Below are 25076 nucleotides of genomic sequence, written 5' to 3'. Positions count from 1 at the left end.
ACAGAGGGAGACAGTGTGCCAAACCAAGTGGGCATGGCTTAGTTACATTTCCAACCCAAACACAACAGCAGTTTCCTAATGCATACAAGCCAGAGAGTGAGCTTAATTCAGACGGGGTCAATGAAATATAGGAAAACATTAAAATAATGAGAGACTTAAAAATTCTTTCAGTCTCAGTCTAGAATATCATCAGTAACACAAGTAAGGAAAAAAATAAAACTATTCCATTTTTAAAAATTATTAGCAGGAGGAGTTTTGCAGAACTAGCCATTTAACGAATGCTAGAAATCAGATCCTTTTCTCTCTTCATGAAAAGCAAAAGGAATAAAACAAAAGCAGTTACTGATCTTTATAAACAAAATAAATCCACTTAAAAAGAACACAAAAACTTTGAGCTTTGAAATGTTTTTAACCTTGATTTCATAACGCTCTCTTCACATTTTTTATTTTCACACCTAACAAGAAATAAATGTTATAGTACAACTCACATTATCACCTGAAACTATGTCATATAGCAGGGATCGGCTGTGGGAAGCAGCACAGGCCGAGGGATGTGCTGGCCACCACTTCCTGCAGCCTCCACTGGCCTGGAGTGGCGAACCGCGGCCAGTGGGAGCAGCGATCGGACAAACTTGTGGATGCGGCAGGTAAACAAAGCAACCTGGTCCGCCAGGGGGCTTACCCTGGTGGGCCGCATGCCAAAGGTTGCTGATCCCTGTCATATAGAATAGCTTTCTATTCATCGTTCCCTTCCTGCCCTTTTTCATGGTTTGTGCGCAATGTACCAGTCTTGGCAGAATTATTATGGCACATGTCAGATCTTGCACCCCTTCAGCACCCGAAATATCCATGAACTTCAGTAGGAGTTTTCAATGCACAAGGAATATAGAATAAGACCCTAAATGTGATGCCATAGACTTTCAGATTTTAAGGCCAGAAGGGACCATCATGATCATCTAGTCTGACCTCCGGCACATTGCAGGCCACAGAATCTCACCCACTCACTCCTGTAACAGACCCCTAACCTCTGGCTGAGTAATTGAAGTCCTCAATTCTTGATTAAAATACTTCAAGTTATAGAGAATTCACCATTTACTCTAGTTCAAACCTGCGAGTGACCCATCCCCCATGATGCAGAGAAAGCCAAAAAAAACCTCCAGGGTCTCTGCCAAATCTACCTAGGAGAAAATTCCTTCTCAACCCCAAATACGGTGATCAGATAGATCAGTGGTTCTCAAACTTTTGTACTGGTGACCCCTTTCACATAGCAAGCCTCAGAGTGCAACCCTCACATATAAATTAAAACACTTTTTTATATATTTGAAACCATTATAAATGCTGGAGGCAAAGCGGGGTTTGGGGTGGAGGCTGACAGCTCATGTCCCCCCATGTAATAACCTCACTACTCCCTGAGGGATCCCAACCCCCAGTATGAGAAACCCTGAGCTAGATGCTGAGCATGTGGGCGAGACCCGCAGCCAGACACCTGGGAAAGAATACCTTTTTCAGAGAAACAATTTTAAACCAATAGAGACTACGTGCTGTATAGTTCAGCAAGTGTAAACTGGTTTAACTCCAGTGACTTCAATGGAGCTATCCGTTTATACCAGCTGGAGATCTGGTGCTATATAGGAATCAGCAGTAACTGATATACCAGCAGTCCACATATGAAACTAGGGAGATACATACAGAGTATAAGATAGCATTATTTCTGTAGCACTTACCATCAGCAAAGTGCTCTATGTACATTAACTACTCGATCCTCACACTTTGAAGTGAAATGAATTATCAGGAGCCTCTTACAAATAAGGAAACAGAGGCAAAGAGATTTGCCCAAGGCATGCAGAGAGTCAATGTCAACGCCAGGTTAAGGATTATGGAGTTGTAGGCTCCTAGAGTGAAACCTGGATCCCAGTAAAGTCTATGGAAGTTTTGCCATTGACTTAAATGAGGCCAGGATTTTACCCTTAGTCTTAATCTTTCCTTTATACCAGTGGCTTTCAACCTTTTTGATACCATGAACCCATATTAGAACAGAAAAAATGTTCTGAACCTCCCAGCCATGTACCCATTAAGTAAGGGAAGGGAGTTCATTAATTAATGACCATAAAGCACTTTGAAGTCAATGGGACTGTTCAAGTGCTTAAAGTCATGCACGTGACTATGTGTTTTGCTGGATCAGGACCTAAGACTTTCCTGCAAAATATAACTAGGGGGAGAGAAATTATCTACATGCTGTTTAGTAACAAGCAATAACGTGTGGAGTAGATGATGTGAACAGTGAGCATAAGGTAATGTACTCAGTAGGATACCCTTGCAAAAAACCATATCTTAATACACCACAGACCGCACAGCTAGAGCTGCCTTAGAGAGCCCTAACTGATGCTTAGCATCAACATACCTCCACCTGGAAGTGCCCCGAGGAGCACAGAGACCAACCCTGACCAGTGGGTGTGTGCTCTTCTGTCACTGCAAGGGGCTCCGCTGCAGGTGCTGTACACTTGCATATGCCCTTTCACCCCTTTGCATTAGAGGGCATTTATCATGTGTAGGCAGCTATGTAGCTGGCACACCAAGATACCTGCAGCTTATGGGTCTCAGCAAAGGATTTTGTTGTGAGGAACAAAGTGAGCGTAACTCTAACTGCCCTGCATGCAGATCACAGCAATACCTACTACATCACCTTTTCACAGAGGTCAGCTCCTACATTTTAACCCATACATGGCAACATAAGTTCTTAAGCAGGGTGTGACTTGACCCTTAGCTTAGCAAAAAGCCTTTAGGTGTACACGAACTTTGCCTCCAAATAGAGGCATGTGATCTAACTTCCACCTTATTTGTTCTCACTGAAATCTGATCTGGTTATCATTATTAGTACAGATATATTTGCCCACTTATAGTAATTATACCAGTTTTAAAAACTCTTATACTTCTTCATTACCAGGTCACATAATAATCAGCTTACACCAATTTAATTTCTGGTCTAACTTATACCATCACTGAGCCAAGGAAATCATGATCGATAAAAGGATTCTTTTAAATTCAACTTTCCTGGCAACAGCTTTTGGGACAATTTTAGGGCAACTCTCTCCTTAATCTTCTCACATCTTTCTAAAGCCACTGGACACTGACCCTGCAGCAGACCTAACAGATCCTTTGGTTATTCTGTCAACACACACTGTGGCACGCTGTGTTTTAAAAGTGTAGCTCATATATTTTGTGGTGGAATTAATATGAACCTTTCACTGCACCCATCTTCTTCCTTTTGCTTTACGTGCAAGATCAGTGAACATTTCCAGTTGATCAAATCCTGAAAATTCTCTCCTAGCCGTTTCACCAAAAACCCCAATCCAACCACAGAAACCGTGCCTTTCAGAGAATTAATATCCAGGCCTGATAGTGTCATAGTTGGGAGTGTATAAAACAGCATTAAAGAATTATTCATCTGCTAAATGGGTTATTAAGTACAACTACCTCCAAAATAAAGCATTACCAAGGTATATAAAAGTGCAATGTAATTTCATTCCAACAGATGCTTATTAAATAGACTGTCTAGTAACTGTTTATGCACAGTGATATGTGTTACACCTAAGAAGGTAATAAAAACCCAAGTCAATATGAACCAGTATTTTAGGCAACCTATAAAGCTGTTTGCTACTGTGCGCATATTGCAATGGCATCACTGTCACCTGTATCAATCACGTTTTCTCTTTGAACAGAAATTCACGATGGGCCAGACTTTGCCAGTCTAATTCGGGCTGAGTAGTGCCTTGCTTCTCAAGTACTCCCAATGGGATAAACAGGAGTAAGCGAGCAAGGCTGGCAAGACCTGGCCGTATTATGTCTCTGAAACATAAAGATGAGGAACTGGAAAAGAAGGGATACATTGAGAGCACTGCGAGTAGCAACAAACAAAGATTTGTTTTACTAACCCAGCATAACCCAGAACACTAAAAGCATCACAGGCAAACAATAGTAATGCTGGAGCACTCAAGCCGAGGAGTTTTCCACTGTAAACTCAAAAGCTATCTTTACATGTTTTTATATCTACATTTCTCACGTTCACTGTTCATCTGTGGTTTTAAAATGCATCTCTTGAGTCATTTAACTTTCTTTTAATTTGTATTTCTTCAAAGGCACTCAAATAGTATTATCAACAGGTCTCTGTCACTCTAGAGAGGAATAAATATTTTTGTACAAAAATAAAGTCTGAAAAAGTAGGCAGCAAATCTGATTGAGATCAGGCAAACGTTTTCAAAGAAACTTGCCATAAGAAATTGTGGCTTGACATAAGAACAAGCATAGTACGTTGTTTTTCTGCAGTATGAACTAAAGATCAGAGATGGGAAAATAAAGCCTCTCGTACCACCTTATAACAGAACTGAAGGATTTTGGAAATTATTCAGTCAGGTTCTCCAGTAAATAAATTGCTCCCAAGAATGAAATGGGAAATAACAGTCCTATAAAAAGACAGCACTGGACACACCACACTTAAAATGAACTATTTATTGAAAGTCACTCAAGGCCTCGAGATAGTACAGTCTCTGATCAGATTACTTACATTTTATTCTAGAAATAATTAGAAGATGACAGATGTTTCATCCACCTTGATGATTCCTGTTATCTGATGTTTTTTACAGCCGACGTGCCCACTGCTTTTTCAGTGACACCTCTTAGGAGTCGAGCCCACAGTGTCTCTCCTTATTCATGAGAAGTAAGGAGGATGCCACGCACAACACATTTTACTTATCTCCAGCAGGACGACAGGGAGTAGCTTTCTCTCCAAGGACGTCAGATGGCATTCTCATGCATACGAATCAGCTACAGCGGGCTCACTTTTGATAGTCAAAAACTACTTTCCATTAGCTAAACTACAACAATAGAAACATACTGAAAAGTACAAGAGTAATCATGCTGCACACTAGCATTGCTAAGCTGCTGCACACACACCTAAATCTCAGCTTCAATAGTAAAGACCAAACTGACTTTTCCTAAGGTTGTCTGTTATCTCTCCTGATCTTGTCCAAGAAGAAGATTAGTGTCTCTGGTCTCCAGCACCGCATGCGACACCCTGCTGAGGGCAAATTTGTCAGCATACAGAGGGTCTAACACAATGATGAGTTAATTCTCTTAGAAGGTTTGTAAATACAAAATGGATCGACTTCTCTTTTCTATATTCATCCTGGGAGAAATGCTAGTCCCCATGAAGACAATGGGAGTTTTGCCATTGACTTCAATGGTGACAGAATTTCACCCTCTGACTTTTCATTAAAACACATTTATTTTCTTCCTTCCTATGCTTGGTGTTTGGACACTTAGCTCTGAAACGATTTATTGTCTCTCCCTTATTGCAAAGCCCCTGTATAATTATCGTATGAACCTCTCCTTCTCCTCCCAAACCCACATCCACTTGTATATTTTGTAGCAAATCCATACAAAGTACTGAACAAAATAACTCATGTCTTTCCCCATACCACAACCTCCACTGAGTTCTGTCCTACATCTCCTGCCAGTACCTTGAGCACATCCCTTGATGGCTTTTGGTTTTTTGTGCCACATTTTCTACAGTGGGCTTTTGGCTACCAGTTTAACTGAACCAGCAAAAACCCCTAGGGTAAATATAATTTACGCTGCTGCAGTGCAGACTGTAGCTTACCCCTATGCTAGGGATATGCACTAGCAGATCTACACTCATGGGTAAAAGTCCAGTTTAGACAAGACCTTAAGGTCTAAGCCATAGGAAGCTCATTAGCTTCCCTTGGTTACTAAGTAGTGTTGGTAAAACAGGATCCTGAAGCATAAATGGCATTCAGCTGAGTCTTTACACTTCTGAGTAATGAATAATTTTTCTACCAGATCAGGAAGTACTGGATGTGTTAGCCCTTAGCAATAAGAAACATTAACCATTCCCCTTTACAAATACAGAAACTAAGAATCAGAATACAGATAAATCAACAAAGACTTTGATCATGACAAGCCATTAGCCAGTTCAATGATTTAATCTCATGCACGAATCAGATGTGGGGGCGCATCCATTGGGGATGTTCAATGACTGGTCACATAGCGTGCAGTCCTTTCTTGAGCAAAATTTCCACTACAGTCAATGTCACCGAGCATTTGGATTTCAACTTGCATTTCAACTTTATTTTTAGCGTTGAGATTTGACACGTGTCTTAAGTATTTTGAGTGAGAAATGAAGCTATTGTTTTAGCTATCTCTGGCCCATCTAGCAGTATGTCATCTCCTTTAGAGACACAGTTGAATGTGGTCAACTAACACACAGTATTCATAAATCCCACCCAAAGGATTTCCCTGTAGGGGCACTTGGCTTTACTTGATACCCTGTACACCATTCATCTTTCAGAAATGGCCCATAATGGTCAATATTTAATGTGTAATCACACTAAAAACTGTATTTTAAATGTCTCTCTCCTGTCTCTATGTGGACCCTTTGCTTTAAACCAACCATTCATTACAAATCCAAAGGGATGAGATTTTAGCCTCTCATTTCTAATTATAAGCTACACTGGATATTTTAAATTGCGGTTATAACAAAGACATAAGTCACAAATAAAAAAACCAGCTTCATACATTATCCTTGTAACTGAGGGACACAACATGCCTCATTTTTGCCAGAGAAGATGGCTTTGACTAAAGCGGTTTCCATCACACCAGCTCTCACAGTTCAGAAAAGAGGACGCTAATTCACAATACAGTTGTGGGTTTCAATTCTTTCGTCTTGAAGACAGCAAGATTTTAAAAAACAGGTCAATTGTGCGTGAGCCTTTATAACAATAAAGCAAAATTTACAATGGAAAATTATTTTACTTTGAACCTCTTAAAAGATATGAATGTTAGGATGGCCATTAAATTCAGCGTGCCCACAAGTAGAATTGAAATTTAATGACAGCTAAGCAAGTGGCAATTAACTTAAAATAAAAGCTAGAGGCACCCTCCATTGTATCCCATCTATTCCTAAAGGCAGAAAAGGGAAGCTACAGTACCTTCTACAGGGTACTTGCTCATTCAAACAGTGCACTGTGGTGCCAATTCCCAGGTGTACAGTTGTTTCCAAACACTATACATGTATTTTGTACATGTGAAAAATAGCATAAAAATAAGTTGTAGCACAGTGGAGCAAACTGACTACAGCTGCTTCCATAGACGTGAAACTGAACCCAGAATGTCAATACCAAGCTTAAAAACATGACAGACTTTGCACAGACACAAAGGAACATACTCTTGAGAGCTACCTAGGTGATTGACTTATTCTTCATAATAACGCTCCCCCACAGTGAATTGTATCCTAGTTACACTAATCCCGTTTCTCTCACTCTCTTTTAACCGTACTTCATTTGTACTATATTCTAGACCATACAAAACAAAGTATGTTTCATTTCTTTGATCATCATGTAAAGCCAAGCCCTGTTAGCCAATATGCTTGGCAAGAATTCCGTTACTTTTATCTTCTTCACTGAAACTTAATGATCCCATAAAGCTTCCACTGTAAATTAAACAATCCCATCAAAGCATCTGCTAAATGTTTATTATAACACATGATGTACCGAGGCAAAATTTGTACCAGGAGTCAGCAAATGATGCGTGCCCCCATCAACTAGCAAACACAACAGCAATAAACAGCCGTTTTTCATAGTAATTAACAGAAGACCAAACAAGAAACAGCTGCCTAGGTTATTTAAAAGCTTGTTAGTTACAGATTTTCACAATTATTTATATCAGAATAAAGCTATAAAATATTTTGCATCCTTAAGATTTCTCTTGTCTCTTTGTTTCCAGGGAAATTCTTTGAAGTTAATACCCCAGGTAAGGCAACCCCAACCACTTACAGCCACTGTGTAAGTGCATAGATGGAAAATATTCTTTGAACATTACAGTGCGGTTCTGTAGCAATATGTGCCAGTTGCCCATCAACAGAGTCCCTCTACACTGTGACTGACATATTAACTCTCATATGTCCTCACAGGGAAATGAGCAAAAGCCAAAATCATTATAAAAGAAAATGAGTTTCCCACTACAACTCTGCTAATTTGCAGAAAATGAGAGAGAAGCTCACAAAAGCAAATTAAAATATGATATATATAATAAACTAATACATTTCAAGCATCATAAAGGCCATAAGCCCGGAGTCACAATGGACAACCTAGGAGAGAGATGTTTGTTTGTATTCTCTAGAGGTGCAGGGCATTTTGCTTTGCTGACTGAATACTGTCAATCTGAGTGATTATTAAGAGATAATTCACATAAAGGAAATCGCAGTACACAGTAAGGTGGGGAAATGAGCACTGATTCCACAAGTGGCATAGCAGAGCTGGATCCACAATGCACAGATAAATCTTTAAGCCCTAAAATGGAAACTTTCTCATCTGGAACACACCAGGTCTCTATCCGCCCAGTATTCAAGTAAATGGCACTTTATTTTACCCTCACCTGGACCCCTGGTCCTCCTCTTTGGTGCCCCTGCCATCAGTAGCTGCCTTAGCACTATGCAGCCTCTTAAAGGGCCCTGCACTGCATACATTTCTGACCCAGCGGCCAGAGCACCATTGTGATTTCCATGTCTTGGTGATCTACCATACCATCCAACAGTGTCATCAGAGGAGGCTGGCAGACATTCTGTTGGCTGGACACAGGGAGGCTTAGCCCTATGCAGCCTCTTAAAGGGCCCTGCACTGCATACATTTCTGACCCAGCGGCCAAATCACCATTGTGATTTCCATGTCTTGGTGATCTACCATACCATCCAACAGCGTCATCAGAGGAGGCTGGCAGACCTGTGCTGGACACAGGGAGGATGACAGAGTAAGAGGTAAAGGAACAGGACAGAGAGTTGGTGAGGAAAAAAGAAGGCGGGCTGAGGGAGAAAACAGCAGATAGTCTCATTTCCTGGCCAGTGTCTGTTTTTTCTGGCCAGGCAGCAGGAACAGAGCCAGATCCATGGGTTCTGCTGCCCCACATGAACTGGAAAGCAGCCCTGTCTGCAGAGACCCATACAAACAAACAGTATTTTCCTGCCCAGGTAACAGTGCATTCTGCCTTTAGCGTACATCCAGCCCTGAGGAGGTCAGTCTACTGACTGGCGCTGCACAACCCTTCACCCATCCTGGGAGGCCCAGCCCCTGTTGGCACCTCGGGAAAGAGGCATGAGAGCTGGGCTGGCGTGCACTTTATTAATACTCCCTGGGCACTCCTGGCAGATGGCTTTGCAAAGCGGGCCCCAACCCAAGGGAGCGGAGCTTTTGCTACCCTGACGCCTGAACTCGCTAAGCACGAGCAGCACTAGGGATGGGCTGCCACGGCCAGAGCCAGGCCCGGCTTTCACACCCTTCTATAGTGGCCGGGACAGGGGGGTGCTGGGATTCTCCAAACTTCAGATGTAGGTCGGGGGGGGGGGTTGTACACCCCACCCCCACAGCTCAGGGGTGTTTGGATCCAGGGCTGTGATTTGGCCCCATCTCTAATCAACACACACACGAGCAGAAGGCGCAACGATAGCTCGGCAGAGCAGGGCGCAGCGTCCCTGCCAACCACACCCAGCAGCCTCCTCCCTCGGGACCGGCTGCAACTCACACAGCCGGGCTCGCGGTTGCTGCAGCAGCAGCAGCTGGGGCCAGGTCCAGCCGAGCCCGCTGCAGCAGGGGCGTCCCCGGAGCCCCCCTGCCCGGGCTGGGGCGCTCTGAAGCGGCGATCGCCCCGCGGGGGGAATCCCCACGAATCCCCATCACAGCTGCTGACACGCTGCGGCTCGAGTTCGGCTGATGCTCCGGCGCCCTCTCGCGACCAGCCTGTGTAGCGGCGTCTATTGATGCCCCCAGCCTGCGCTCCCACCTGGCTTCTGCTCCCTGCCTTACTCCTCTGACTGGTACCGGACAAACAACGCCCCTTCTATTTGTCATTACCCCACGGCAATTTGCTCCTGGCTGCACTCAGACCTTCCAGCCTAACAGCCTGGTTCAAAGGGGGGAGTTTTAGGTGAAACTTGATTTAAGTTCCAGCCTGATCATTATATTGTCCTTTACTTCTCATTTTTACCTGCTTGAGCCTTCCTTTGTGAGACTGTAAAAAGAGACTGGTTATTATTTTGGGGCGCTTTTTGTGTACACACACACACACACACACACACACACACACATTATTTAAACAACCGTTTCAGAGGTAGATGTAGCTAACCTTTCAAAGCTGACTGCATATGCAGAATCACTGTTCCATTATATATATTTTAATAGGATGACTCAAGTTAACAGGCTGAAAGGTCACACAGTGATGCAATGCAATTTTTAATCTGATTCATCATTAATTATTGTTAGGCTATGTCTATAACCAAACCAACAGCATGCATTATAACAAAAAATATAAATTCCAGCTAAACAGAAACAATTCCTTCAAGCAAGCAATAAACTATAGGCCCCTAAATCAGGTTCTTTTGCTTGTGTGTGATCTTTCAAATATAAAGGGTGAAATCTTTTCCCTATTGAAGTCAATGGGAGTTCTCCACTGACTTGACTTAGGCCAGGATTTCACCCAATAGATCACCTCATGCAACGGAAGTGAGAAATTGTGGTTAGATTTTATGCTGTAAACTTTGAATTAGGTCACTTACAGAATTATGTTTCTGTGTTCTGGCAATATGTATAAACTACTCACGTTCCATTTTTGTGGTTTAGGTCAGTGGTTCTCAACCCTTGGTACCCACACCCCATGGGGATACATCAACTCATCTAGGTAGATACCAAGTTTTACAACAGGCTACATTAAAAGCACCAGCAAAGTCAGTTCAAACTAAAATTTCATGAAGACAATGACTTGTTTATACTGCTTTATGTACTATACACTGAAATGTAAGTACAATATTTATATTCCAATCAATTTATTTTATAATTATATAGTAAAAATGAGAACAAGCAATTTTTCAGTAATGTTCTGTGACACTTTTGTATTTTTATGTCTGATTTTGTAAACAAGTAGTTTTTAAATGGGGTGAAACTTGGGGTATGTAAGACAAATCAGATCCCTGAAACGGGTACAGTAGTATGAAAAGGTTGAAAGCTACTGGTTTAGTTTGTCATCAAAATCCCCTAATAAAATACTTTCCAGCCTTATGGTACAGTTGACTTTAATGCCGTATATATTTTATATAAAGCCTAGTCTATACACACACACATATATTTCATGTAAGGGCGCCTATGACCCTGATTCAACCACACATTTAGGCTTAAGCTCATCCTTCATCAAGACAGCACTTGAGCATGTGCTTAATTTTAAGCCTGTGCTTAACACTCACTAAAGTTATTGTAGATTTTCAAAGGCAGCTACCTCCCACTAAAAGTCAGACTTGAGCACCTGCTTAACTGCTGTCCTGAATTGGGGTACTTTCCTGAATCAGGGCTAAAAAAGAAAGCACTATGCCCAGTAGTGTTTGTATGTTTGTAGAATAGCACTATTTATTTTGCCAGTTTGTGATAGGCATGTGACTCTTGAGTGACAGACTAGAGGGAGAGCTAGTAGTTAATGTGTCAGGTCATCTAAAGCCTAGTCTATACTGCAAAAATAACTCATTGTTGACAATTGGTGTCAGGAATGGATGCAGCTGAATTGATTTAAACTGAACATTTTAGCAATAAGGGTAGACAAGGATGCACTGCATGCAGCATTATTTGAGTAGCAGTAGTTAAAACCTACTCAGAGCTGCACCTGTTGTCAGCAATGGGCAAGTTTCATAGTGAAGACAAGCCTGTAAAGAATTTCATTCTTTTAATTCACACTTTAAAGCGGTGCATTACATTTTTCAGTGCAAAAAACCCAGTAACATAATATGGTTGAGAGTGTCAAGACACAAAATTAAGAAAATCACAGTTATGGTTCCCACAGCAACCATAATATAGCTCTTTGTACATATGTTATCCCCCGTCTTTGTGGTTTTTAAACTTCATATTTGCTTGGAGCTGCCTCGGTGGTGCAGTGTATCACATTATATGCTGGTAAATTCAATGCCTTCATATTTATGTGAAGTATTGCTGAGTAGTGGTTGTCTTGGGAACCATAACTTGGAATATTCTGATTTTTATACATTCAAATTCTCAACCCTACCATTGCATTAATATAGTGGACTTTTTCTTCTGCATCTGCTTCTTGCTTGAAGTGTGAAAAGAACTAGACAGGAAAATTGTGACAGCCCATTCAAATAACTGTACATATTTTTATTGGAATATACTATGAGACACTCAAATATAGACACAAATGTACATGTCTGTCAGAGAGAAAAGTCAAATACAAGACATAATGGTATATAATGGAAATGTCTAGGGAACCTTAACATTGTGTGCTAACTATTATGTACTATACCTGGAAATACATAGTGTCATGTTTATTTTATTGTGGGATACCAAAGACGTAGTTACAGATGTGTGATGCAACCAGTGAGATTTACATTTGCCTGTATATATCTGGAGCGCTGCACCTTGGAAAACTGTTAAAAGTTAGTCAAAACATGTCTAGGCTTGATTTTCTGCCGAAGGCATTTGGATGCCTGATTGTCATTAATCTTGCAAATTATACAATGTGGTAAATTTGACCTCCTACTCCAGATCAATTTCTGCCCTCAATCATGCAGATTGATAGCCTTTGTAATTTTATACCAGCTAATTGAATTTCAAATGCTATTTATGTTCATATTAATCATCTCTTTGGGAATTTTATATGTCTCTTTTCCTATATAAATTAGATAGTTGAGTTTGAATTTAGTTAATAAACACACTGCCCTCTATGGCCCTGAATCAGGAAAGCACTTACCATAGAGCCATCCCTATTCAGCACAATAGTAAAGGGACTCCAGCATCCAAATCCCCCCATTGCTCTGAACATCTCAAACCTCATGTGTGTGTGCGCATGATGTGATTTTCAAATGCAAATACCTTTGTTGGACCAGATTCTTAGCTAGTGTAAATCAGCATTGTTCCATTGGAGTTCATGGAGCTACACCAATGTGTATCAGCTCAGACGCAGTATCTGATCCACTATTTCTTAATGGAAATTGCTTCCCACTTTTCAAAGACACCTGCCTTCAGGCAAGGTTATTGCCTTTTTGTGATAAGTGAAGTTTTATAATAAACAGGCTTTGAGTTTCGTGGTATGGGGAATAAGGGCCTTTTCACACTTGAAGAGCAGCTAAATTGAATTTACCCAGACTTTTCCCCAAAAAATTCCCATGAGCCAACAACAAAATTGAGAAATGTCAGTCCAGAAAGTGTTCCCCTTCCCCAAAAAGTGAGTTCCATAGTAAAGGGGCTTATACTGAAAGTATCTCTTCAAGCGAAGGTTGCTGCTGTTCTGCTACTCTACTAAACACAGGCAAGATTTATTTATTTTACTTTTTCAGAGTTTAAAAAAAACAAACAAACTATTTTTGCAGCCACAGGTTTTGAAGCTGGGCAAGTGGCTCTGATGGGCTGTGAAGCTTATTGGACTCCACCTGCATATGTTTACTGTCAGGTATTCTAGCAATTGCACCAGAAAAGATGAAGTCATAAACCGATGGAGCATTTCTCGGATATGTGCTAGCTTGAAGGCTTTTCAACACTATGAAGTAACGTTTTGGTGACAATACAACTATGTAAGGAACATCTGTCTTTTGTAAGGTTTCTGTCTAAACATCCACAAAGCTCTTGCGGGCAGGGACCATCTTTTGGTCCTGTGTTTGTACAGCGTCTAGCAAAGTAAAGTCCTGGTTCACAACTAGGACACCTAGGCACAACCGCAATACAAATAACAACAACAATAATACGCATTTCAATATATGAATCAGTGCCTTTTTCTTTGGCTTTTATACTGCTACTCGTCGCTGTTTTCTCTGAGCATTTGTCTCTCAATCAATACCCACACCACCACCCCTTCCTCCGCTTAACAAACAAACTTTTGTGTTCTCTCTGACAGGCTCTGATTTATTTGTCTGATTCTTTAAGAAGTGAGCACCTAAATGAAGTCTACTTTGTGGCAGCTCAGCTGGAAACATGAAAAGAGGATCAGATGCAAAAGTTATCTAAATCAATTGCACACACAAAGCCAATTGTGTAACAAAGAGCCACTATCCTGCAGCCCTTAATCAGCCAGAACTCCCTATTGAAGTCAACAAGGCTGATTAAGGGCTTCAAGATCAAGTCCCATTTCTCTCTCGTTTAATGAAAAAGTTTATTTTGAGCTCTGAAAACATCAGATTATATGAACTAAGCAAATCCAGAACTCACACTTTAATGACAACTGAACTTTGCTTTATGCTTAATCTACCATACACAAAAATTAATCACATTAGTGCTCTCCCTTATGTAGTATACCAAATAAATAATTAAATCTTGCCTGGAAAGATTTAACAAGTAATGTGCATGTTCTCTAGTTGCAAGTTTTAAAGCAAATATGGAATTGACAGTGGAAGATGCGTGGCCCTTCAAATATACTGAATTGATCTCACACTATTATATCTACCAGGAGCTTTTAGAAGGTTAAAGAGAAAACTCCCTCAACTCTTTTCTTTCTTGAAGTTGACTTTGAAAACAGCACTCGCACCACTGCAACTCAGTGCGCAGTTTCCAATTACAGAAACTAATCCAAAAGGAAGTTGTATGAGCTAGAACTACAAGAATTAAGAAAAATCTCAAGAACAAAAACATTAAGGGACCAAATTCTCCCCCTCAGCTACTTTGGTAAGTTTAACTGAACTGCCCTGTTGTAAGTGAAGGAAAAGTTTGCACTAAGGAAATAAAGAATTCCGATTAGCTGACACGAAAGATTTTGTTATTCAAAAATACTCAAATTAATATTTTCAAATTAACAGACAATGATTTGGAGTTGCTTGTCCAACGGCAAGAAAAACTCATCTGACAGTTTTCACAATTCTTATTTCCGACCTCATATAAGGATGGGGGATGGAGAACGGTAAGTGTGTGTGTTGATCATCCTGCTGTACCAGTGCTGCTGCTATTAAGCATATGCATCATGTATTCTATGCAACTCATTATCTATGTATGAGCCATTTCTGGTAGCACTATTTTATTCTAATATGGGCCATCATTCTGCATGCTGAGACATTTTAGCTGTACCTCATCAGGAACTTCAGCACCAGTTCAGGCAGGTAAGAGAGGCACCAAAGACCCGCAAATAGAGAGAAAGAAACACAGGCTTCTCTGTGAAATGTACCTAGCTAAATAAAGGGGAGAGGATAATCAAACAACTATTGACATTCTTCAGGAACAGCAATAAACTTTTGCCTTAGGATCCAAAAATCCTTGTGTATTTTGCCTTGTAATACCATCTGGCTGAGCCGGGTTTAATTTTGCAACCCAAGACACACTATTATTGCTCTCCAAATACTTCCAGCATTTGTGGAGTCAATCTTCAATATTATTTAACAAACTGGTGCCGGTTGTTCTCTGGGAAGCCCCTTTCCGTTTCATTTTAGGCACTTGCCATCCAGCCGGCTGCATAGGAGGAGCTGGGGATAAACTCACACGAGCTCACAGAGAATATCGATCCAGTTCATCATAGAAACGAGCACACTCGCTGAAATATTAATCTGTACTCAGCTGTAAAAATAACAGCGAGAGCCAAGTTAGCATCGTGCACTTCAGCACGATGGATCAAATTACGCTCATTTCTCTTCAGATCAAGCTAGTAAATAGTTTTGTTATATGCTGGAACCCAAGGCATGCCTAGGAGATCCAGAACAGTAATACTGCATGGGAAATCACAGTCACAAGAGGTCCCAGCTGGAAAAGCCAGCGCCTAGGTCATTTACAAGCTCAGATTACAGATTGCCAGTTAGCACCACTCCGCCGTTATCCCCAGCTGGGGAGAAAGGGAGGAGAAACTGACTAAAGTTTATTTCTGTTTCTTTTCTTTAAGCGTAACCACACATTTTGGAGAAAGTTAGAGCCCCACAGCCGCTGGGACAGACGCGTCTCTCAGCAGCCAGGGCCTCGCCTACCTGTGCAAGTGATCGGCTGCAGAGGGCTGGTCCCAGATGCTTGTGGAGCGGGGTGAGGGCGTCCCTTGTTTGTTCTTTAAATTCTGGCTCCCGGGCTTGGCTGGTTCAGAGAGAGGAGATTGGGGAGGTGGTGCTGCTGCTGCTCTGCGGGCCGGAGCTGGATCCCTCCGGAAAAGCCGGCTCCATCCTCAGGGCATCGGGGAAGCTGGTGGTTGGAGCACCGATGGCCGCGGCCAGGCGAGGTGGGAGGTGTGGCGCTGGGAAACAGCAGCTTCACACGAGGAGAGAGGTCCACCTTCTGAGCAGCCCGGGCGTCTTGCGCTGGAGGCAGATGCTGGGCTGAGAACCCGACTCACGCGCCCCCTGGTGGTTCCGGCTAGCACAGCATCACCCCGCGCAAGGTAATTCCCTCCACATGACTTAAAGCTCTCTCTTTCCCTCCGGCAACTTCTCAGTCCGCAGAGCCCGCGGCTCCCAGGCGCGCACTTGGCAATGTGTGTACACTCAGTTAAAGCTCTTCCAATGCAGCCTCTAAATCGCCACAGTCTAAGTACAGTTAAATACCGGGAAAGAAAAAAAATACGTGATTATTCAAGTTCCTAACCAAGCTCCATCAAATATCAGTGTCAGCCACCGCGCCAGTCACACGCATACGGTACAAACTCCTGCCTCCCTCAGCACTACAATCCGGGTGCACAGTTTGCACACACAGAAGGAACCGCTCTTTCCAGAGTCCAATAGGTTGTGCAAAACTAGCCTGCTGCTGGTGGTCAAATTCAGAAAGACAAACCTTCCCCCTTAAAAGAAAGATACTGTGAGGGTGTGGGGGTCTCCTCCACCCCTAAAACTGACAGCTGCGCTGGAAGTTTTAAGATATCTGCAGCTTCAGCTCGTTCGCCCTGAAGTTCAGTGGAGGAAGAAATGAACCACCCTAACCCTACCCCGAGCTTTCCAAAGGACTGATTCAGCCAGAACGGTGTGCGAAGCAAACACACAACACTCACCATACCTAATCTCCCAGTAGCCTATCAAAAGCAGTGGAATTAAAGACCGAGTCTGTGTATGTTAATGTGTCCAGATGCACAGACTGGGAATGCTGACACAGAAGAGACAGTCTACATGCCAGAGGGAACAAAAGACACTGCTCACTTAAAATGATGGCACTGCACTAGCAACACCATAGGTCAGGGAAGGGTGGTACCTTCAACCTAAAATAACTTGGGGGGGGGGCGGACAATAACAACCCTTTTATTATATACGTTTTTCCCCACCCCTCTCTGCAGCTCCATGTATGCATGTACGAAGCCCGGTGTTCAGATCCCAATCTGAACTTTTTCAAAGCACTGGAGTGTTCAGATCTGGGTTTAAACTTGGGCCTACCTCTAACAAAAATCCCACTCACATCTCTAAAAAGGAAAGCAAAGCCTAGGGTGGCAAAGGCCCCAATTTGGCAAGGTCCTTAAAGAACGTGCCTCACTTGAAGTATATATGAGTAGTCTCAATGAAACTATTCACATGCTTAAATTAGGCACATGCTTAATTAGTTTGCTGATGGGGGGCCATAATCTCCATATATCACCCTAAAATTGGGTAGGAGGAAGACATCTAAAGGGAGGAAGGATGGTCTTGTGGCCAAGGTAAGAGACGAGACATTGAGCAATGGGGGTTTGGTTCCTGGTTCTGTCAAAGACTGCCTGTGTGACGTTGGGTGACCAGTCACTTAGGTCCTGGTCCTGCAAATACTTAAGCATACATGTAACTCTATTTGTATCTGTCAGTAAAGCATGTGTTTAAGTGTTTGCAGGATCAGGCTCTTAGTCTCTCTGGCCAAGATATGTAAAGGTATTTAGGCCTAGCTGATTTAGGAGCTTAGATCCCTTTGAAACTTTGGCTCCCAAGTGTCTAAGTCACTTTTGAAAATAAGGCTTCCAAGTCAGTTAGGTGTTGTAACAGTGAGCAGAGCAATGCCTAAATACCTTTACAAATCTGGGCCTTTGAGGCCTCAGTTCCTCATCTGTATCTAAGTTATACCCCTTACATTACAGGAATACTGGGAAGATAAATTCATAAGCCTCTTGTGGGGCACTCAGATATTACAGCAATGGAGGCCCTATAAATACAGAGACAGACGCAGTGATTTTCCCCCAATATGAAAAGTAGATATCAAGCTATTTAGAAAGAACATTTAAAAATAAATGTCTCCAGTGATGCAATTCTCCAAGGAAAGGGGACCTGAAACAGAGACAGTCATTCCTATGCCCTGAACCTACTCATGTCAAGTGTGTGCAGAGCTGACAAATCCTGTCATGCTGCTCCTAAGCACTATGAGGTGTGAAGTACAGAAAGCAAGCAATGTAATCATATTCAGTAGCCAAAACCAAGAACACTCAGCGCAGGCCTCACATGTTAAAAACAAAAAAACAACAACAACTTGTAATGGAGCTGAATTCCTCTGCCAACAAGCCTCAGCTCTCTAATTAGAGGCACTAACATAACACTGTCAGTGTTTGTAGAAGACATGTTAAAACATACACTGTAAACCTTGATTTTTCTCAGTGCAGATACAGTGCAAATTAAAAGCAGCATTTTACTAAGCACGTTATGCAAAACACGGTGACCTGGAATCATTCCCAGCATAAAAATCAAAGCTCAATCATTGTATTTATGCACTCACAAAAATAAACTTAATTTACTTCTATAGCATAGAGTCAGATTTACATAAAATTCATCAAACCATAATCTGTTGTTATAATCAGTGATTTCCCTTGTCTTTTCCACTTACCTCTTCCCTGTAACTATTTCTGTCAGTGTAAAGCTGTGTTGTCTGCCTTATTCAGATCACCTAATGCATAACAGCATGGCCATGTAACTACTCGAGTTCTCAAGAAAGCCAAGACATCCCCATCTTGGATTCATTTTGATCACAGGAGTCTTGAGTTTAATAACATAAGGGGCAGTAGCATCACATTGTCCTATGCCAGTACTGATGGAGCCTCTCACATCAGAGAGGAGGAAAGCATTGGCATATGGCCAAGGAATGAAAAAGAAAGAAATGTGGATTTACTAAAGCAAGGTATGTTATTCCAGAGAAACCACAGGGGTTAATGACAGGCAGGACCACATAAAGAATTAATGTACTGTATGCTGAGTTTGGGATCCTTATTTGGTTGATTCAGGATGACCAGTTATAAATTAGATTTCTGCTTTCCTTTGTTTTCATCTTATCCTCCACTGTTCAAAGCAGGCTATTTTTTTTTCTCACAGAGATGTGTATAATAAGCACTCGAATATCACCCTGTGGTTATTTATACCTCACTAATATGCTCCTCGCCATTTTGTCTGCTTTTTGGCATTAACTGCTACGTCTCCAGCTAGTGTTGCTGAAGAAACCTCAGTTGCTGAAGCTTACAAATGGGATAATTAATTGTTGAAAAGGAGACATGGATACCAAAAATACCTGCTTCCTCCTGTGGGTGGCATCAATATATCTTCAGTATACAAAGGTCTCTTTAAAAGAGAGAGAGAAGATTGTGTCTCATTTAATATAATCATGGTGAAAACAGCGGTTTGTGCTAATGACTTCAAATAGTCCGTTATTTAAATTAAGTTAATGATTTAAAATAATGAGCATTAGTATCGCTCACTTGGTAACATTCCTACCTCTGACCCAGCAGGGTATAAGAAGCTTTGGCCACATTCTGGGCAAGCACCTCAGTCATCAGCTAGCCACATACCAGACATGAGGATGCGAACGTATGGCCAAAAATCACAGGCCTTTACAGCTTGAGCAAAATGAGACCCTCCATTCATTTAATTGGTAGTAGGGTTAGATCCCTGTGTTCAGGCCAACCACTCGAGAGTGAGACAGTTATAAAACCATAAACATGAGCAGATCTGACACAAGCCAGTACTTTAAAGGCCATAGGTTCAGCCTGCATGCCCAGGCTTCAGCTCATATTCAGTGCTGATGCTGCAGGAGTGTGCTACGCTCTCAGAGAGTGCTGAAGATGACACACTCAGCTGTGGGATTTCCATATAGGTGAAATGTGAAGATCTCATGGCACTTATAAAAAATATAGTGATGTCCCAGTCAGTGTTCTCTCTCAAACGAAGAGGTTTCAGAGTCCAAGGCTGCATGTGTGCTACTGCTGAGTGACCAGTGACTGACACATTCACGTAAACAGTCCCTGCCCCATCATTATTAACTCATTGATTTGTACCTTTCTTTGGAATACTTTTAATATGAAAGGTGCTAACACAAAACATGGTTCTATCCTATTTTTAGAATTCTTTCTTTGTAGTGAGACATCTTGTACCATTAAGCCATAATATCAGGTCATGCAGCCTCCCTGAACCAGCAGTCATAACAGGACCTAATTTCAATGACACATCCAGCTTTTACTGCTTTAAAAGCATTTTGAAGAGAAGCAAGTGGTAGATATTGTCTTCACAACCACTGGTCTGTTACTCCTGTCATCCCAGGAGACATCTGCACATTTCTGTTTGAAACTTTGGGAAGTGAACATAGAGTTTGTGAAAGTTTCTGGACTGAGACCAAGACCCTGCTTTTCAAAAGTGACTAGTGGTTTTGTAAGTCTCAGGTTCTGGGTGCCCCAGTGAGACACCTTAAAGAGGCCTGATATCCAGAGAGTGCTGAGCACTCACCTTCTCAAAGTCAGGTTCCTTTATAGTGTCTCAAATTGAGTGCCCAAAAATTGAGGCACCCACGCACACTAGTTATTTTGGAAAATCTTGGTCCCAATTCCTATTTATTCACAACATTTACAATTTACAGCAGGACTGTCCTGCAGCTCAACACTGATCTAAGTGTGAGGGAGGAGTTCATTTCCACCTGCGAATTTAAAAACAACCCCAGAAACCTGTTATATGCAGCAGTGGGGTCCATTCCAAAAAACAAAATATTTTCTCCTTGGACATATTATTATGAGCCCCATGAACACAAGTCATCCCTGCCGGAGGGCATGGAGACCTGGAATTTTTCTAACAGATATGATGCTGCTCTCAGTTTTGCATATGGTGCCTAGATACTTCAGGGTTAGGCATGTTAGAAATGTATACAGAGACTTAATAGTATTCAGAGAGGAGTTGAATTCCACCCAGTGCAGAAAATTATCCCATCCCTCTCTTCAGTTTGGCAATAGAATTTTAATGAGCAGCTCCCAAGAGTTGCTGCCAGAACATCATTGCCAGCCCAGCACTTGGATCAACTGAATGTATTATAGAAAATAATAAAGACAGGAGATTTTTTGAATTAAGGAGCTGTGATTACATCTTGGAGTCATGGGGATTATACAAATCAGTTGGGCTTTGCTATTGTGCTGTGTATCATCTGACCCCTTTGTTTGGATTATAGCCCCAGAACTCAAGTCTTACCAGTTATTTATTCTTTCCATCAGTGTTCCCCCAACTTTTGAAAGTGGAGTTCCACCTAAGGTAAATGAAACCAATAGTGTTCCTCGAGGACTACACTTCCTAGGCTTTGTCTTCACTGCTGGAATAAAGGTGTGTTTTTACTGTAGGATAACAAATGTGCATTAGCTATTCCACTGTAAAATCCTAGTGGAGATAAGGCACTGTAGTTTCACCATGAAGTAAACTAGGCAAAGTCAGCCAGGGCTGAGGATATAGCACTGACCTCATCTAGCCATCTTGTGGTAAACATTACAGGTGCCTTGTCTCCAGAGGAGCTGGTTGAAAATTTTCCAATGGAATATTTTTTTGTCAGAAAATGCCATTTTGTCAAAATTAGATATTTTCCACAGGAAAATATCAATTTTGATGACGTTTGGAAAAAACAATTGAAAAAAGAGCGAGACTGAAAAACTGATAGCTGAGGAGCTGTTGTGGAGGTGACGTGGTGCAGCAGCCTTGGACTTTGATATGTAAAATGTCTGGTTATTTTTGTTGCTAGTCAATATACTACACAAAAAGGCAGCGTTGCACCATCCATCGTGCAATATAGTGCTACATTCAATAGTCAATAAAGGCCTGTCCATTAGAAGTAAATCTTGCACATACAACATCAGCAACAGTAAAGAATCTAGCTCATGCCCAGGACCTCACACGCCTACTGATGCCAGACAGTCACAGCAACAACTACTTAGGAAATTAACATCACGTATTTGGCAAGGTTGTTGGTTCTTTTATTATTACCCTTAATTTAGCTATAGCTGTAAAGCGATGTCGGGCCAAAAAATGGGGAAAAGAAGATGCATTGCGTCCTTAACGCCCTAAGAAAAAATCCTGCTGTGGAGAAAGTGAGAAAAAGATAATGAAAGAGTGAGGTGGGAAGAGTTGGTGACCCTGAGCTACATGAAATAGCTCCAGTACAACCTATCAAGCCTGTTCATGGAACACATTTTGTGCCACATGCTACCATTACAATTCCCTCAGTATCTCAAAACCTACTGTGTTCCCTTACAAAGATAGCCTCCCTCATAGAAGAGGTATGCCACCCACACGGACAAGAATAAAAATTAGCCTCCTTCTGAAAAAAAAGAACCTGTCACTGCCTGGAACTTAGGAAATGAGAGCCCAGTGTCCCAGAAATCCCAGAGAACTTCTGTGATGGGATTTGGTGGCAGTCATGCTCACTGATGCTAAAATATGCTGCTGCTTTTATAGATCTGCACTTCAGATGCTGAGACTAACATGGTCACAAGAGGGAGGAGAGCAAGAACATCACAGATTAGCAAAAAATAAATCTTTACTAGCTAATTTATTAAAAAGCACTGAGTACCTCAGCTTTGACCATTGTAGCAGCAGGCCAAGTGCCTCCCATGGAGTTCTGCAGGGAAGCCCAGAGCTGCTTTCGGATTTAGCACTCCTTGGATCAAGATGGAGCGTGACAGGTTGGGACCTGTAGTCTCTGCATGTTCCAAGTCCATAATGAAGTTGAAGAAAGCTACAAATGATACAATCCATTAGGTGCAGCCCTCAGGCTCAGGCCAAGTTGTCAATAAGACCCAGAGATAGCCAATTATTGGGCACTCTAGTGTAGCTTCTCTAAAACATGGTTTCCCAACCCTGGGGAGTGACCTACAAGGGGGTTGCAAAGAGATATCAGTGTGTCATAAACACCTTCCCCTTTCCATATTGCTAAACGGGAGGGTGGGCCCTGGTTAGATTCCAGCTAGAAGGAAGGAAAGCCAGGAGGATCCTGATACAAAAAAAAATGGTGTCAGTGATAATGAAAAGGTTAAGAAGCCCTGCTCTAGCTTATGCCTGGTTTCCTGACACACAGGTACATTTTGAACATACGTAAAGGTTCAGTGCAATCACCATTTGTTCAGCCATGGGTTAAAATGTTTAAAGAGGAAATTCAGTGCAACTTATGTTATTTCAGCTACTGACATTTGCTCTCCCCCCGCCTCCCCCCCCCACCACTCAGTGGTTTTTAGCTACTCCACAGTGCTTGCATTTCTAGGACTTCTGTCAAATAGCACCTGATTATGCCAGTCTCATGCTATTTTCCTTAGAGAAGAAAAAACGATAAAGCTCGTTTAACAGTAGTGATCTGGTGCTTTTTTTCTCAACAAAATTGGCTGAGAGGAAGAAAAAGCATCTTTTATTTAAAAAAGTTTGCTTAAAATCTCCCAACCCCTTTGTGCTGAAGTTTCACACACAGCAGGAAGTATCTCTGTGTATCAGTAATAAAGAGTCTCTGCTGATGGGGTCAGAGCTGTTTCCTTGCAAGATGTCAGAGTTTCTGAATGCAGCTATAGACTTGAGATCTCATAGGATATTTAATATCTCACATTTCCTGTATCCTATAGTTTACACTATAATTTCTTCTGGTCTTTTCATGAGTGTATGCATACAAAGGAAGGTACTGAAACTAATGAGTATTGACCAATAACGAGGTATCCATTGTCCTTAAATAGCTTGAACTTTCATCATTTAGATGCCTAGTTTAATGTGAGCATCTTCTGTAACAGCCAGAAATCTAGGAGGTAAGGTCACCTCTTAACTGTCACTTGGGAGGAAGTCTCACCTTCCAACTATGGGATATAGAAAGAATATGGGTTTAGGCCTCATTATTGAGGCCAATGTTTTAAATAGGACAGGAGATTTTCTCTGAGCACAATTTTGCTATTGTACCCATCCCGACTGAGGGAGGTTATTTTGTGTGATGTGCATGTGGAAAATACACGATTGTGATTTGTTCCAGCATTAGACCTTATTTTTTACTTCTTCCATGGGCCAAAGTGTAACTTTCCAGCGATTTTGCTATTAAGTCATGCTCTGTCTTAGTCTGTAATTCTTATGAAGAACATGGCCTCCTCCCCATCTTTGTTTTGAAGTACTAGTAGTGATGTCCCTGGTAGGCAGAAGACTGTGAAGGTTAGATATTAAACAGATGAGTGTTTGCTCCACTACTGTGGGTCTCTTTCTGAGTTTCTGTGGGAGAGGGAAGAATAACCTGGGCTATTTTCTCCTCTTCGTGAGTGAAACTTGAAAACTGCTGAGGTTCTCTCCAACGCGGCAGGGAGAGACATGGGAGAAGAACTTAATTCTGTCAATTACACTTGTGAAGCATTAAAGAATCAGGACTAGGCCTGCTCATGTCGGGTAGTGTGTACACAGAGCAGTCACGAGCCTGACAGCTGCTTTATTTCACTTCCTCAGTAATGGAGACAGAAGCAAGGTTCGGGTTTGATTTCTGTATTTTGCAGTAGTATCAACAAATTCACCTGGAACACTACTGTTGCTGCTTCTTACCCATCACTCTTCAAAGACACCACAGGTTGACTTGGAGCAGATAACAGGAGACTGATTCCCAGAAGATGACTGAGAATAGGGAGAGCCGTTAGGTAGCTTGAGAAGCTCTTGGACAAAGAGCAACAAATACAAGAGAAATTCATTACTCATGGGAGAGGAATTCCTCTGATTTCCTAAAGTATAAGATCAGGCCAAAACACAAAATTAAATCCTTATTGTTGCAAGTGCCATGCAGGCTATTAGAGTCGTTATTAGTAACAGTGGCATGACAATAGTACCTAGAGATTCCCACTCAGATTGGAGCCCCATTGTGCTAGGCACTGTACAGGCAGGTGGTCTGAGA

The 25076-nt window shown here is 41.8% G+C and overlaps 1 protein-coding gene across 2 annotated transcripts in view; it reads right to left on the bottom strand.

The window, feature by feature from the left end:
* The window catches only part of CPNE4 (copine 4), a 321822-nt gene extending 302909 nt beyond the window's left edge, over window positions 1-18913 (bottom strand). Inside the window, exons 1-2 of one of the 2 annotated variants that reach the window (XM_074945561.1) lie at window positions 18774-18913; window positions 15992-16537 (exon numbers count right to left, since the gene is read on the bottom strand). The gene's annotated coding sequence lies outside the window, so the exon portion shown is untranslated. Of the gene's footprint in view, window positions 1-15991; window positions 16894-18773 lie in introns of those variants that run through there. The other variant, XM_074945562.1, reaches the window with a different exon arrangement.
* Between the last annotated feature and the right edge of the window lie 6163 nt (window positions 18914-25076).

The sequence above is a fragment of the Natator depressus genome, chromosome 2, assembly GCF_965152275.1.
Source record: "Natator depressus isolate rNatDep1 chromosome 2, rNatDep2.hap1, whole genome shotgun sequence".
Lineage (NCBI taxonomy): Eukaryota > Metazoa > Chordata > Testudines > Cheloniidae > Natator > Natator depressus.
This window is presented reverse-complemented; position numbering and strand designations above follow the sequence as displayed.